This window comes from Gasterosteus aculeatus, chromosome 7 (genome assembly GCF_964276395.1).
Source record: "Gasterosteus aculeatus chromosome 7, fGasAcu3.hap1.1, whole genome shotgun sequence".
Taxonomy (NCBI): domain Eukaryota; kingdom Metazoa; phylum Chordata; class Actinopteri; order Perciformes; family Gasterosteidae; genus Gasterosteus; species Gasterosteus aculeatus.
The window spans coordinates 2,711,290-2,727,773 of record NC_135694.1 but is presented as its reverse complement, the minus strand read 5'-3'; the positions used below and the strand labels follow the sequence as shown (position 1 = coordinate 2,727,773).

At 51.1% G+C, this 16,484-nt stretch overlaps 1 long non-coding RNA gene across 1 annotated transcript; it reads left to right on the top strand.

Annotated features, from left to right (window-relative positions):
- Positions 1-869: 869 nt before the first annotated feature.
- Positions 870-15,947, top strand: LOC144410220 (uncharacterized). The gene is made up of 3 exons (XR_013468137.1): positions 870-1,248; positions 11,176-11,230; positions 12,285-15,947. It is a non-coding gene; the product is annotated as an uncharacterized LOC144410220 (long non-coding RNA).
- Positions 15,948-16,484: the final 537 nt, after the last annotated feature.

Sequence of the window (16,484 nt, the reverse complement as noted above, 5' to 3'; positions counted from 1 at the left end):
TAAGGACCGACTGATTGCATAAATCTCCCAGATGTCTGATTATGTCAATGTGTTGTTTGTAGACGTTTTAGAGCAGGAAGCCCTCTTTTGGCTTTGGGTAGAATTGCAGACATCTTGAGGAACACCACATTCCTGACCTTTAGGGGCGTTCCAGATGGTGAGTTGCTTAACTCCAAAGGAGCGTTCAGGGCCTTTTGAAGCTTATTCATTTTGATTTCCTTTGTATCCGACGGACCAATCTTTGACACAAGGCCGAAAAACTAAAGAATTGGGTATTGCGTAACTATTTCTTAAGACCACGTGGTGTATTATGAGCTGATGAATCGTTTCCTGATTATCTGCATCTGGAGAGAGTTTACAGCAAATCCCGACCAGCAGTTTGGGATTTGTGACGCAACGGCGCCCTCTAGTGGCCACCGTCTTTACTGCGTGACATCACCGAACTGACCAACCAGCTTGTCTTTTAAGTATTAGTGCCACTAATAACATTTAAGCGCGTGAAGTAAACAATAGCACTATTAATTGAGCAAATGCCATTTGAGTTGGTCCAGCGCACGAACCGAAATGCAGACCTGAAAGCGCGTGCCACGGATCTGTCTTTCAAAATAAGATTTAAAAAATGGAAATGTTGAAATATATAAAATCTGTCTATGATCCCATTTAAAGCGATTTGCATTAAATAAATAATATTTTTTATTATATTTATTATTGCAAAGTAAAGTAAAACAGGTGCAAAATCCACCTCGAAGGAAGTGTGTTTTTTTTGTGAATTAACACGATTATTCCACCGCAGGGCTTCTCATTATTATCTATTAGCCTACATCCAGTCAACGGGGCAAGAGGCGGCTCCCTGGTGACTGGTTGAGAGAGAGAGGGAGGGTGAGCGAGAGAGAGAGAGAGAGCGCGCGCAAGAGAGAGAGAGGGAGGGTGAGAGAGAGAGAGAGACAGTTAAAGGCTCTACCGTTTCCTTCCGTCGTCTCTACCGAATCGGCGAATCGAGCATCACTTTCGTCCGGTTTCCCCGCGCAGCCCGTCCGGCACCGCACGAACACTCCGACTCAGAACTCTCCAACCTCCTCCTCCTCCTCCTCCCCCCCCCCCCGCCGCCGCCTCCTCCTCCGAACCCCCCCCCCTCGCATCGGATCCGAGAGACGCGGAGAGAAGAAGAATAAAAGAAGGAGAGCGAAGAAGTCCACTTCTGCAGCAGAACTCCCCAGTCCGCGCGCGCAGGTGTCCAAGATGAGCGAGGTGAGTGCGCGCGTGATGAAAGCGTGAATTGTGATTGGGTGTTAAGCTCGAGTTCCTTTTTTATCTTTAATTACATTTTCCAATCGGCGCAGTTATTTGCCTGCAGTCGGTCCCATTGAAGCCACGTGTCCGCGCCGCCGCGCACCTGTGCGCGGTCGCATCACTCCCGCAAGCGCGCGCAAGCCAGGCTTTTTTGATGATGGCTCAACATCTTCATGACTCTTAAACCCCCCCCCCCCCATCCCCTATGATGCTGTAGCTGCTCCCCTGAAATGCTTTAGCCATCTGCTGCAGGACGAGGGTTTCTCAAAGTATGGTCCGGGGACCCTACGCGGGGCCCCCACGGGGGTTCCAAGAAGGTCCGCGTGTTTGAATGTTATTTTCTCGTCTATGGTGCGTACGAAAGAGCTCCCTGATGCATTGACATTTACTCCTCCTGCGTGGGAGAGGAAGGGGAACCAGCACGCGGCCTTCTGGTCTCATAAGAGCCCGTTTCCCCCTGCAGAGCGTAAGAAAAGAAGCCTCCTCTAAAGGGGGGGGGGGGGGGGGGGACTCCCGCTTTGTGCAAGTACTTGGTTTCCTCCATGGCTCCTTCCCAGAGTGGCTGCCTATGCATCACTGCTGTCCACGCATCATAAAGCAGCTTTCCCTCCCATGACGGGGCTCCGTGCTGCAGCCTCGGTGCGGACGGGGGGAGACCGCAAGGCCACGTGGGATTTTTTTCTTCTTCTATTATTTCATTCTTTTCCTTGAGTTATCGTCAGAATGCGGCCGGCTGAGCGGCTGGTCAGTGCTTCGCTGCTGGGATGAAGTTATAATCCAGGTTTAACCTGCGAAGAAGCTCACCGCCCGCAACGGGAGGATTGGATCCTCGGGGGGGGGGGGTTCTTTCCATTCAGCTGTAGCCCAACTCAGGCAACGTGCTGTCTGGTCACGCCAGGCCATCGGCCTCTCCATCGATCCATCCCACGGCAATAAAAACAACATGGGGGGGGGGGTCCCACGGGCGTTGTTGTTGTTGTTTGTCAGAAGTAGAGCGTCGCTCCAGTGGGACCGCCTCGTTTCCGTGCCGCTCGCTCCCCCACAGATGATGCCGCACATGGCGGACTGGACATGTAAACACGTGGAGGGGGGGGGTGGGGGGGGGTGGATGCAACGTCTGCAGCTCACTGAGGCCCCCCCCCCGCTCGGAGACGCAGAGGATCACGGTAGTTCGATGGCCTCAATTAGAGCCAGAATCAGTCAGTCGCCCATCGACCCCCCCCCCCCCCAAAAAAATCAATGGGCGGTGATTCAAAGGATCAATTAACCGTCTAAATCCGTTTGGCTCGACATCGTTCGTTTGTTGGTCGGTTTTAATTGGTGATGAACCAATAGTTTGATTTCTTTGAAGACATTAAAAGGCACTTTATGGGCTGAACGGTTGACGGTTAAATCAAGGAAGCAGTAAACAGCTTAGTTACTGTCAAAATAGCAGCGGCTGGTAACCCCCCCCCCCCCCCCCCGCTCAACCCCGGTGGCCTTTTCCATCCGTGTTCGGGCCTCGAATGTTACATTTTTAATGCCGTCTAAATACGTTCATCCCACCGGCCTGTCGTCTCTGGCGCGCCCCCCCCCATGGCATCCGACTCCCGGCGCACGCCATTTGGACGGATACCAGTTGAACCCGTGACCTCGGGCATTAGTCTGGAGCCGCGCGGCGCAATCCCAACGGACGAGGCGCTGAGTGCCGGCCACGGAAAAAGAAAGAAATAAGAGCATTTCTGTTTTTTTCTGTCCATTTCGGTTTTTAAAAGCCGCTCGACGTGTCCAGATGTCCACAACACACACACACACACACACACACACACACACATCTGCGGAGACGCAAACGTCCTCTCCGAGGGCGAAGCGGGCCGCCTTCAAACAAACTACGATATCGTTTGATGAAGTTTCACCACGACGAGACACTTCCTCTCGTTTTTGCATTTTGATTCTCAGAAGTCGGCCGAGCGGCCTCTTTTCACGAGCTTCCATTAACCCCCCCCCCTCCACCCCCCCCCCCCTTTTCTCTAGCTGAAGCCTCGACTGTTTTCTCCTTAGCGACAGCGAGCGAGGACTCGGTATCAACACTCGCACATCCGGGAGCATCGGAAGGAGTGAAAAGGAGAGGGGGGGGGGGCACATGAATGGAGTATGGGGCGAGTTCGGGGGCTCTTATGCAATACGTGTTTGGCTGCGTTCTCCCTTTTTAACAGCTGTTTGGTGGATTTTTGTTTTTGTTTTTTCAGTCGGCCTACTTTTTAAAATAAAAAAAAAACCCATAAAAGGTGCTTTCGCGCAGAACAAAAAGTAGGAGGGAGCGCGGCGGCGTCCTCGTTGTGCTGGTAATTACCCCTCACCAGAAGCCGCCCTGTTGGCGAGCGAGCTGGCAGGGGATAATTAGCGGGGCCCGGCGAGGCTCGGGGGGGGGGGGGGCGCCAAAAATCCGTGTTTCTCTTTGTCGGCCTGTCTCTCTCCATCTGTCAGTCCCTTCTCCTCCTCTTCCTCCTCCTCCTTCCTCCTGCACCCCCACCCCCCCCCTGGCCAGCCCTCCTCCGCCCCCCCCCCATCCGCCCCCTCAACTCAGTTTCTACAGCATCTGGCAAGTCTGGAAATCACTGGCTTTCCCTTACTCCTTCATGGAGGTATAATCCTTTTATTTCTGTCTATAAATACATTTCTGCTGAGCTTTTAGAGGCTTTCTACTGCCCCCCCCCCCCCCCCCCCTCCCCTCCGCCCCCTCCGCCCCTTAACAGCAAGTGCAGCACTAAGCCCTGTGTGTGCTTTCAAGAGGACACTGTTGAGCATTGAGCGGAGACGAGCGCGAGCTGGAGTTTTTCTATTAGAAAGGGAACATGTGTTCCCTCCAGGTTGTCGCACCTGCTTTTCATCCACCAAGGTTTTCTTACCACCATCACCCCCCATCGCCCCCCCTCCCCAATCCACCCAATCAACGGCTTCCCTTTCCTAAAGGGGGGGGGGGGCGACAATTTGCGGCAGATTTTCTGACGGCGAGATGTGAACACACGAGTGTTTGACTACTCGGACGCGTGCTTCGAATATCAATTTGCGAATTTACAAATGTCGACCGAACTCACCGGATTGTCCCTCCCGACGAGCTGCTCTCGTTCTACTGAGGAAGCACATTCGAGATTGTAAAGGAAAACGGTCGGAAAACCTTCCCCCGTCGTCTATGAACTAGCCTCAAGGACCCGTGCTTCCGTTTTCGATGATTTCTTTATTGTTTTGTCTACAAATAAACGGAAAAAAATGGCAAGTGAGAGGTCGTCAAATGGCTTCTTCTGCCCCACTTAACTGTCCGAATAGCAAAGTGAGATTTTATTTATCATCACGCAAGGCAAAAAGCCGGAAACCAGCACCGGTCCACCCTGGATCGGGGTCCCCAGAGGACGGTTCATCGGGACTTTTGTGGTCCCCTGAATGTTTTTTTCAAAAAACGAGCGACATTTGAAAGGTCAACGTTTTTATTCCACATCCACGAGATGGATCGAAACACCAATCGTGTTTCCCAGACGATGCATCCTAATGAATTTGAACCACCGGGAGTTTGACATTTTGTATTTTGAACTGATTCAAATAGTTAATATTAAATAGTCAGTAAATAGCTGTTAAGAATTGATTGACATACTAATAATATACTAATAATATTTAATGCAGGTTCTATAGATTTCTGGATGCACTCTAATTATTCCCTATTCAAAGTCCCCTCACACACACACACACACACACACACACACACACACACACACACACACACACACACACACAGCAGCCATTATCTCAATCTACCCCCAGGAACTATCTCCGACTTATATAAAGCCATTAACCGGCGTTGTGCTATTTTTAGTGGGCAGGTACAGCGTGCTGGAGTATGAAGAGGTGGTTACGAAGCCGAGCCGCGGGATCTGACAGACGGAGGGAAAGTGAAAGTGGTCACGGAGTCACGGAGGAGCACAAGCGACGATTAAATCGAATCAAAACCCGGGCTTATGTGTGTATTTCTGCAGTCCTCCGTGTCCGTGTGACACGGTGATCACATGTACTTCATGCTGCTGATGCTCGTGCACATTTCAGGGGGACGGATTATACAAATGTACGTGGACCTGCAGCATGAGTTAAGCTCCTAAAATGGGGGCCGACAGGCTCAAAAAGCACTTTCAATAAAACAATGCATCCACGATAAGAACATAATCCTGTCTTCAATACGTCCCGGCTCCGTTTGTCGAGCTGGGCTTTATGTGGCGCTCCTTCCTAAAGGTCGCAAGGTCACCGGAAACCTACAGCCAAAAAAGGCAGCAGTTTGCACGGCGGCGAGCTGAACGGCGAGAGCGGCTCTGAGCAGATGTTCAGCCCGGCGCCGATGGACACGTCTGCCCCCGCGGGGGCAAGCGTGGATGAGAGGCAAACAACGCCGGAGTGGGTGTAGAATTGAAGGGTAAGAGTGCAGGAGAGGACAGAAGAGGAGATGAAAAGAGCACATGTAGGAAGCGAAAAAACGGAAGCACTCGTGGAAAAACTGTGATGTGGTTAAAAAGGGAAGAAAAAAAAAAAGCTCATGTTATGTAAAAGAAAGAGGAAGGAAGAGGGGACAAGAGAAGGAAGGCTGTGTGCTTAGAATCCCCCAGATAGAAGACAGCTTCCTCCTTTCTCTAGAAAAAAAAGCTGCCAGAAACGCAGCATCCTCCCTCTGGAAGCCGTCGGTAATGAAGCGCGCACGTCGCCGTATTTTGACATTGTCATTAGCACTTTTTTCGCGGGGGCCCATTTATCTTCTGGGCTCCTTCTCCCGGGACGGCGTTTTAATTTCATCACCACGTCGGGATGTTGTTTTCTCATGCGTGGGACTCCCGTAGTGTCTTTATCGCCCCGTCGGTGTGGTTGGCGCGTCCCTCGTGGAGGCATTTCCTCTCGGCGATTAAAAAAAAAACGTCATCGTGACTGACTTAAAGTGATGGTGGGGCCAATTAGTCAGCCGGCTGCCTTCGATGCGTTCAAAGTCTCCCTTTTTGTGGACATATTTCCTTATTGTGCTACCGACTGGAGCCCACAAAGCGACGGCCCTCGCTCGTTGGCGACTTAAGCCATCATGCCGCTGATTGGAAGCTAGTTAGCTTAGCACGCACGCGCCGATGTGCAAAGTTCTTCGTTCGCATTTTGTCTCGTCCAATGCAAATAGTTGGAACATGTCAGCTTGGGCTCTTTCTCCAAATCAATTAATAGTACAAATAATTGTTTAGCGGATGGACATACATCGCCCCCCCCCTCTCTAATACCCCCTCCACATCTACAGCAGAAAGGAGGCAGAGGCCCGCCTTGCGATTCACGTCCTCCGTGACAATTGCAAGCAGCTTGCTCGGACCTTATATAACTCATTTAATATTTATCCGTTCTTATTCCGTGAAGACTTGGCTGTGAGATCAAGGCCGCCGAGGGGAGGGGGGGGTTCCAGCTCGGAACGGATAGAGAAACGTGATAGAAGTGTGAGGGAAAAACAGCTCGGAGGTGTGTCCCCCCCTCTAGGGAGAACCTAGCTGTAAATGAAGTGCATGGCGGTGTGTGAGAAGAGGGGAGACAAGAGGGGTTTGGGGGAGTCGGGGGTGGGGGGGGCATGTGTTTCTTGCCTCTGTAAATGTGTGTGCAGTGCGAGCGTGTCCATCTGGACTCCATTTACGCCGGCCGAGTCTTTCCTGAACAGACCGCGTGTGTTCCAATCTTCATCCTCACTGTTCATCCTCACTGAGCCGGCGTGCGAGGTTCTCTTTCCTTTCCTTGTTTTAATGTATCACCCTCTTGCTACAATGCATGTCTCTCTCTCTCTCTCTCTCCATATGTGTCTTACTCTCTATCACCTCCAGCAGCTCCCCAGGGCAGGCTGTTAAATGCTGCAATCTGTCTCTGTCTCCCATCCTCACCCTCCCTCCCTCAGCCTCCCTCCCGGGCTCAGCGCTCATGCATTACAGCGCTAACTAGCACATGTAAAAGAGGGAAATCCCAGACTAAAAGCAAGGGAGGGGGGGGGGGGTGATAAGGACATATCTCATGGGGGTGGGGGGGGGGGGTCGAGGGCTTGAGGCTTGTCATTGGTGAGGACAAGAGAAGAAGCAATAAAGATGGGACAAAAGGGTGGTTAGATGATATTAAGACTATTATGAGGATATCGGGGGGGGGGGGGGGGGTCAGGGGTCAATTTGTAACTTTGTAACACTTCAGCCGATTCAGAAAGCAATTTTCCGACACCATTAGAGGCAAGAAGTGCGTCCGCGAGGAAAAAAAAGTGCTGATACGGAAGCAAATAAAGGCGGATATTTTCTGACAGGAAGGGTACCATTGATCTGGTGTCCATCGCGGAGCTGAAGGGGGTTAAGTGCCCTGCAGAACTAATGGGGTTGAGAGGGGAGTGTTCCTGGCTCGCCGGATTTCCCAGCAGGTCCACGTCCCGGACGCTGGGTTTTGTTTGGTAAGAACCTGGCGTCGGCGATTGGTGCTGTACTCGGTGGTGCTGGAGACTTGGTGACCATCGTTGGTTGACGATACGCGTTCTCAAAGCCCATTGGCTACTGGTCTGACCGCCATCTGTTTCAACCGGCGCCTGTTGTTATCTATCGATACTTCTGTTGCCTCCAGAGTGTTTTCTGACGTAGAAATGACCCATATGCTCTCATTTTAAAGTCCGGTCCAGGTCATACACATGCTTAAAGGTACCTTATAGGGTAACTTCTCGCCTGGATCAACTCAGAAGCCCGCGACGGTTCGGTTGAGATATTTAATGTCTGAGGACGTTCTTCATGGAGCAAGGCAGATAGAAATCTTAGATACAGTTAAAACGAGACAAAGTGCGATAAAAAGGTTATCATTGCTGGTCAATGTAACTCTCCTGGGGGAGAGACGTGGGGTTGACTTCATGTCCTTTCCTCTACACTTTGGCTGTCAGCGTCGGGCACTATTTGTTTCTTCCCTTCGTCTCTCACATTCTCAGTTGAGGTGTGTCTAAACCGTCGCTCCCTTTAACCAACACCTGAACCCCCCCGGCCCCCCTTTCCTCTCATTCATCCAATCCCATCTCACTGCAGATTCATGCATTAACACGCCAGGCATCAACTGCCAGCATGCCAACAAGGATGGATAACCCCCCCCCCCCCCCCAAAGTTTGAACTGTTCTAATTCTATTCCCGGTTTCTCGTCAAACGAGCTTTGACACCGTTTGTCAGCTGCTGCCAAAAATTCGACTGACAGAAGAGAAAAAAGGCACAAGAGGAGGAGAGCTAATGCTGAACAATGAGCCCCCCCCCCGTCCTCTCTGCAGTGTTTCACCCTCTTGCTGCAGACACACTCACTCATATCTCTGCAGTCTCCCCCCACCCCCCTCTCCACTTTCTACCTCGGTGCCTACCCGGTTTCTGTTTTATCGCCGTCTCTCTTCGCGTGGCTCCTTCTCGTCTTTACTCGCTTGTAGTCTGGTGCCTCGATGTCTCGGCGCGACTGCAGTGCCGCAGGAAGACGCACCCCCTCAAATAGCGCTGAATCATTGGACGCAACACAACAGAGTGGCAGTTTGTCTTACACACATCTCATCTTATGTCGGCGGAAAAGCCGCTTTGGTTTTAAGCAAATTACTTTTTGCATCTACTGCGGCTATAGCTGTTTAAGCTAACGTCGCTAGCCAATCGACGTCGGACGACACAACGGACGACCCTTTGTTTTAAAGAATAATTAAATTTTGGTCAAATATTAAGGGTGAACCACTCATTTACAAACTAATCTAAGATTTTTTGCAACACACTTGCTCACCTTTCACATAGAATAGAGTCATTTTCATACCACAGTGTTAACGTATAGGCAGGCTAATTAGCTTCAGGTGTGCTTACTGGCTGTCGGCTGCTGTCACAGGTATTTTCTCATAGAAGACATTTCGACACGTAGGAAAACCGCAGGTGTAAATAATACTGTTATTTTAATTATTAATGCTGATTTAAATCTTGCTTTACAGCGTGTTGCTATGCGCACTAACTCGCCTCCCTGCGAAGGTGCCCGAGGCTCTCTGGTGACATCTGTGTTTTTGCCCACAGTTCCTTGTGTACACGGCACAACTAACAGGAAACGTTGACTTCCTGCAGCTCGTTACGGCACTTACAATTTGTTTTGACACTTTTGAGAAACTTTCCGTTCGACTAACACCAACGTCAGGCACCTCCTCGTCCCGTCTCTCCGTCTCTCTCCTCCTTCCTCCCTTGCTCTCCTACCAGACGCACACTGTATACACTAGCAGTCACTAACCATTAGTCTCCCCCCCTCCCTCCCCCCCGTCTGATTTTGAACATGGGCCCCCGGATCGGCCTGATGACCCGGCGGGGTTTCTTTTTGCACGTGTGCACACACACACACACACACATAAATCACACACGTCGTGCTCACAGACCGGAGGAGTGCAGTGAAAACTCCCACACAAATGAGCACATCAGCACACACGTGCGCTCATGCATGCCGGTAGAAAATAGGCGCACACATACAAACACACACACACACACACGCGGTTATTGGCAGGGCTGGAGTGGCAGGCCTCTCTTTCTCAAGCTACGTTGCTACGTTGATCGTAAAGTGCAATAAGGACTTGGAGTTGCGCTGAGATACACACTTAAACACGCGCACACGACGCGGTGTGTTGCATAATGGCAAAATCTGTCGTAACCTCTCCCCTCCTCTTTGCCCGTGTCCCAGTCTGTCAGTTTTCCTCCCTCGCTCTCCCGTACCGCCGGCTCACATGTCCGCCGGCGTGAGCGCTAATAGCGCGGTGGCGGAAAGGCGAGTGGAGCTTCAAAAGGACGGTGGAGGTTAAATGAAAAGAGGGGGGAAAAGAATGAGAAGCAAAAGCATCGACACGACACCCGAATCCCCCACTTTCACTTCCTATTGTTTTAGCTCCGTTTTTGGTCTCCACCATCTTCAGAGGAAAATATCCAAACTTTTTTTCCGATGCAAAGCAGGTAGCGTATACGTGGTATGGAGAGAAATACCTTTCATGTAGGAATGAAGGATGATGGGTAAAACAAATAATCAAGTGACTTTCCCCCAGGAGACCCGATTTACGATACACAAGGGACTGTGGGAATTACCGAGCAAGTCGTGCTTGGTAAGCCCAGAGGCGTTAAAAAAGAAGGCTGAACAAAAAGGATTTAAGATGCCTGAAAAAAAACAAACTGTACTACACACCTGGTTTATTTATGACCATATCGTTTCAATTCTGCTCAATGACTCCATTGATAATGAGTAACCTGATGTCCATCATGTCCTGTCTCAGAAGGTAGGAGCCTGGAGGACTTAACAATAAGGCAGGACAAAATAATAAAAGAAGTAAAACCAAGAGGATCATCGAAGCTTTCCGCTGAAACGTGAGACCGATGAGCGCGATGAGACCGAACCAACACAGAAGTATTTCACTGTGACACGAAAAAAAGAAAGACACGATGAAAGTCCGCCGTAGCGCTCCGCTGCCTTGCTCTGTTTTCCCTCTCAGCCTGTGAACTCGTGGGAAATTTTGGCGTGCGGCGAGACGTCGGAAAACCTGGCTTACACTCCCTGTCATCGAACGTGTCGCTTTGAGTCCATCACAGTCGCCCGGACGGTTCCAAGGAGACACCGCTGCCGCCTTCTGCTTCTCATCCCGTCTGGCAGGAAGGTTTCAGGCAGATTCTTTTTTTTTGGGGGGGGGGCCGCACCGTTTTTTAAAGCGTGGCAGCTGCAGTGGTGTCGCTGCGCAGTAGCCGCACGTGTTGCATGACAAAACGTGCTGTTTGCAGCAATTCCTCTCAGGGGAAACGTCCGCCCACAAATGTGACACAGTGTCTACGCTACTTGTTGCTTAAAGTGTATTTTCTGTCTCCTCTACAGCTGGCGGCCACTAACGCTGCTAAATGCAGCCAGACGACTGCAGCTGACAGCAAAGGTAAGTTTACTCTCTGCACCGTGCGTCCTTTTCCCTTCATTGCGCGCAGAAAATTAGGTGTTAATTGCTCACACAATTGAAGATGGTCTGTTAAAAAACAGTTTCATTCATTAGGATCCGAACAAAAACAGTAAAATCTTCCCTGGGAGAGTCTTCGGGGCTCATTTGTACTCAGCTTTTTCAGGATTTTGCCTTTTTAATTATCATGCAAATGTAGTAAAAGAGGTAAAGGTCTCCGCCAAAGCTGCAGATCGTTTGTCCACTCGGGAGACACAAACTCGTCGGGGGGGAAATCGTGAATGTCACAGTGACCTCGCGGCAAAGAGATCGAAGGGCATGTGTGTGTGTGTGTGTGTGTGTGTGTTTAAGTTTATGTCTTTGTCCCTCTCTGAGTTTCCACCACACAAGAAACTCTACGTTGTGTTTTGTGGAGGTCAGACGACTGATTTTTCCATGAGCTAAGCAGCCAGGACGGACGGGGCAGTTCCTTTTGGCAGGAATCTCCGGCGCGTCAGCCAGGAAAACTTTTTTTGTGCGTTACTCATCAATAACCGACTCTCGCCCCGCAGAATTCAACATCTATCACTGGGCAGGATGAACGGAGGTCACTTGCCTTATCTCGCCCCCTGGCTTTGGGAGCCCTTTTACCCAGAGTGCCTCATGTTTTCCCTCATTCCTTTCTGTCATCTGTCCTCACTCTGTTTTCCATCACGCTTAAAAAGAAAAGTGACACGTCGGGTTTCAGAACATCCGCAAATGTCTTTAATAAGCACGAGATCGTTCTGCCTCAGCGGACCCATTGACAGGATGTGCTGTTTGTTCATCCACACCACAAACACGCCTTCCAACACGGACCCGTCGCTGTCAGCTCGGTGCATTTATAGCCGCTTTCATTCCTCTGTCTTTGTTGTCACCATTACTCATCAGGGCCGTGACGTAAGAAGTCTGCACGGCAAAGATAGAGATTTTTTTTTTGTTCTTCTCCAGTCGCTCAATCGCGAGTTCGGAAGTGAAATGCTAATAAATGTGTGTGTCCCCCCCCCCCCCCTCACAGAGAAGGCCTCAGGCGCGAAGCCTCAGGAGCAGGAAGAGGAGGAGGTGGACATCGACCTGGAGGCGCCGGAGACGGAGAAGGCCGCGCTCGCCATCCAGAACCAGTTCAGACGCTTCCAGAAGAAAAAGAAGTAGACGGACTGATGAAAGAGGCGAAAAATGATATAAGAAAAAAAAACAAAAAACAAAAAAACTAAGACAAAAAAATAATAATTCCACAGATGTTCAGGAATACAGTGAATGATCGGATCGGGAGGTCGACGGAGCAGGGATTTAAAATTGTTCAGGATTTATCGTCACATTATGCAAATTGTCATGAAACGCCTTTTTGCGCGACAGATCGGCCGATTTGCAGGACGAGGGAGGGGCGAGAAAAAAGGGGGGAAGAGGAGAGGAACAAAGAAACAAGGTGGAGATTTGGAATTTATAATCAAGCATGACGAAATACTGTAAACCTCCCGTCACCAAATTAACCTTTCGCATCCTACGCATCGCCCGCGTGTCCCTCGATGCACAAAAACAAACAAACGCACACTTCTCTCAAGCACACTTCCTTCGGCGGCGACACAACGGCACAACACAAAAAAAAAAAAACGAGCACATTCTGGTTTCTTCTCCTTCCGCCTCCTTCGGGCCTCCTCTCGTTCTCTGAAATCTAACACCCAGTGGCTGCCCCCCCCCACAACTCCCCCCGTACCGCCTCCCAAGTAGGCCAGATGTATCGGGTGGCCTCCGGCGGTTCGGTGCCACGGGCTGACGCGCGGGGCGGTGGTCATGGAAACTGGTCGCTAACTTTGGCTGCGGCGGCGATGACGCACGCCGGGCATAACCGCGCGACCCGTCCTTGCGGTGACCTTGGTGGAGCACGTGTCATCAGAGCCTTCGTCACGGGGAAGGATAAATAATTCCCGCTGTGTGTTTTAGTTTGATTAAACCGCCAGGCTGCAGCAAGCTTTTCTTTCCCGGCTCGTTTAGCCGTCGCTAAGCTAGCTAAACACCTCCATTCCGCCGCCTGACCTTCGACCTCGTTTGAACGAGACATTCCCGCTGCTTTCGAAGAAGCTAGTAAGTGGACCTCGAGTAAATATTTAGAGTAAACGGTCGCTTCAAACACAACGTAGGAACCGACCGCGCTGCGGATCGCCGTCACGCCGCGGCTTCCGCTGTCTTTACGCGACCAAGAATAGTTCTGACCACCCCAGAATAGATTCGACCCTAGAAGATAAAGAAAGGCTTTTACACGCCCGCACAACCGGCGTCATATCGCCCTTTCCGGGCCGCGCGCCACGCTTCCGACGGCGCGTCGCCCCCGTGGCCGAACAGCTCTGGACTACCCCGCGCGCGGCGTCGGGTTACTCGGCGGCCCACCGGTGGGTAACTCGAACCCGCGCATCCTTAAATAAACACTGGATCACGATTCAGAGCGGATGCCGGAGGCGAACCCGAGAGCCGTCACCTTTTTCGGTCAGGTGGGGCGGGAGGAGGGAGGGAGGGCGGGCGGGCGCCGCAGCTGTCGGGCCGAGACGGAGAGAAAGACGCTGAAGGAGAAACGCGGCGGTACTGTGGGACAACACACACACACACACACACTCTCTCCCCCCCCCAACGATGTATGTAGCACACCGAACTGACTCGCTTTAATAATGATCTCACTAATTACTAGAATTATTATTGGAATGTAACCTCTTTTCTATTTGGGGGACGGGAAGCGGTGGCCGTCGCTCTTCCTTCTGTCACAGTTCCCCCCCCCCCTCCCCCCCCGCAGAGTAGAGGAGACGTGTTGAAGACATCGCCTGAGTTTGATATCAACCCCCCTCCCTTCCTCCCTCCCTTCCTCCCCCGCCCTACTCCTAACTGGATTGGACGCGGTTGGAAAATAATTACCCGGCGTGCGTTTAATAATGGGGATTTAGGTGGATTCGACTCGGCAGGCTTGTTGAGCAACATGTTTCCGCGTGTGTCGGGGGCTGTCCGCCGCTGATACATTTGTGTTTTGAGCCGATTGGATTTGTAAGTCAGACCCCCCCCCTCTCCCCCCGGCTCTGATAAGCTGACTGGACGCCGCTGAGATTCGGCCTCCTTTATGTGCCTCCACCTGCCTCCTTTATTCCAGCTGTTCCACGTCGGCCCCACTACACGGGCGGCGGCGGTAGATATCGAACGCTCTGAGCGTGAAGTGGTCACACGGATTGCTCTTCTCTCCTCAAAGTGACACGACTTCACCTTTCAGCTCATTTGATTTTTGACACATTTGGAATCAGACCAAGCAAACGCGAACATAAAAGGTGACCTCTGAAATCTAAGCATGAAAACATTGACGTTTTTCATTCAACCTGCGACGCTTTGCTTGTGTGAAAATATCCCACAATGAGTAACACCTCATTAAAATAAACGTTGCGCACAGAAGGGCTGCGAGTTGTCGGCGAAGGAGCCGCTCAGCAGCCGGATCGGCGTAATTGAAAAGCAGAGTTCCCGCCTGCAGGCTGTAAATAGCTACCTGTCTGAATCTAAAGAAGCCTAATGTTGCTTGGCAACAGCCACAACTGGAGACGGCGAGCCGGTCGTTCCGATGTGAAATGTGACTCGTGACGAGCGCCCGGTCGGATCGGAGACCACCAGGTGATCCTGCAATAACTCAATGGTCACACGTTCGTCAACGCTAAATCTGCATGTTCGCCAAAATACAGCCGACACCTTCGGCGACCCCCCCAAAAAAAGCCTCGTTGTTCCTCTCGACCAGCTCGCCGACTGTCGACGGGCCTGTTTGCAAACGCAGGCGTGTGACGGATGCTGCTTCTTCAGCACGTCGGCCCAGATGCGCCCGAGGCTTCAGGTTAGATTCGTCAAGGCGTCACATGACCTCCTAATTCATGTATCGGTGTTTTAGCTCCTTTTAGACACGTAACCCCCCCACGTTACAGCATATAAAGACACTGGCCTTTATTTCTGTCTCTTTGGTTAGCTTGACCTCGTACACCCACCCCCCTCCATCCCAAACCCCCCACGCTTGCCAGCTCAACACCCTCCTCTGCTCGTATGTGTTTATCTACATCCCACTTCCCATCTATGCTTGGAGAAAACACGGTGTACTGGATAGCGGAGCGTGCTCGGCGCGGATATTTGGGCACAGCTTTTACGGCCTGGAAACGACATGGAAGCCATACTTCAGAGGAGAGGAAATAAATCCACGTGTACATTCAGATAATCCGCCCCTCTGTCACGGCGTCTCGGCGCAGACGACAAACGCCACGTAAAAAAAAAAAAAATGGAAGCATGCCGAAGTAGGATTTTAGTTTGTGTCGGGAGACGATTGCCCAATCAGCGGCCAGCGGCCTTTCAGGGAGGCGTCTGCCAATCAGGAAGCTCGACAGAGCCCCATCCCACCAAATCTCCTTACTGCCTCATCGCTCCTCCGACCACGGCGCTTTATTTATTGCTGCTTGTGCTAGATTACGTTTCTATAACTCACCTGCGTGGTTGTGAACTTCCTCCCACTTGTTCTGTTGTTTAAAGCATGTAAAATCCACACCTGTGTGTTTCAGGCTATATTTCCCCTGCGTGTATTTTTGACATTTCAAGACTATGACGTGTTGTTGGACTTTCAGAGATGGTACCGCTCCCTGTACTGTGTTTTCTGCACCTAAATAAAAGTCGCTGCATTATCGCTTTGAGCTCTGGCACACTTTGTTTCGCTACACCCCAAAGCGTCCCGTTCAACTCCACTCAGTCAAAAAGAACGGTGACCGCCTGCGCTCCTTTTTGGCGTGATGAATAGGACCCTCGGGAAGGGGGGGGGGGGGGGGGGCGCCGGTAGTGCTGCGAGGGTCCCCCGCGGGAGCCGGTTTCAATCTGGTCCCCTCTGGGTGCTGTTCCAGTTGAAAACGGGCGCGCGGATGGAACCGTAGAACGCTGCAGGAATTTAGGGATTTGGAGCGCTTCGTTATGCACGGGGGGGGCAAATAGATTTTAGCTCCATGAAGCCTTTTTTTAACAATGAATAAAAATAGCAGGAGGAATGCGCTTGTTTTCCCAACGAGCCATTAGTGACCTTTTTGAAACACAATAAACCGACATTTTCATTTTTGGAAAGTGCCACCTGCCCCATTGAGAGCACACTTACAGGCAGTATTAGTGCAACGACCTGGATTTACCTCATTACAGTGCAATGCAATAACATTAGATTTATAATAGAATCTTTCAT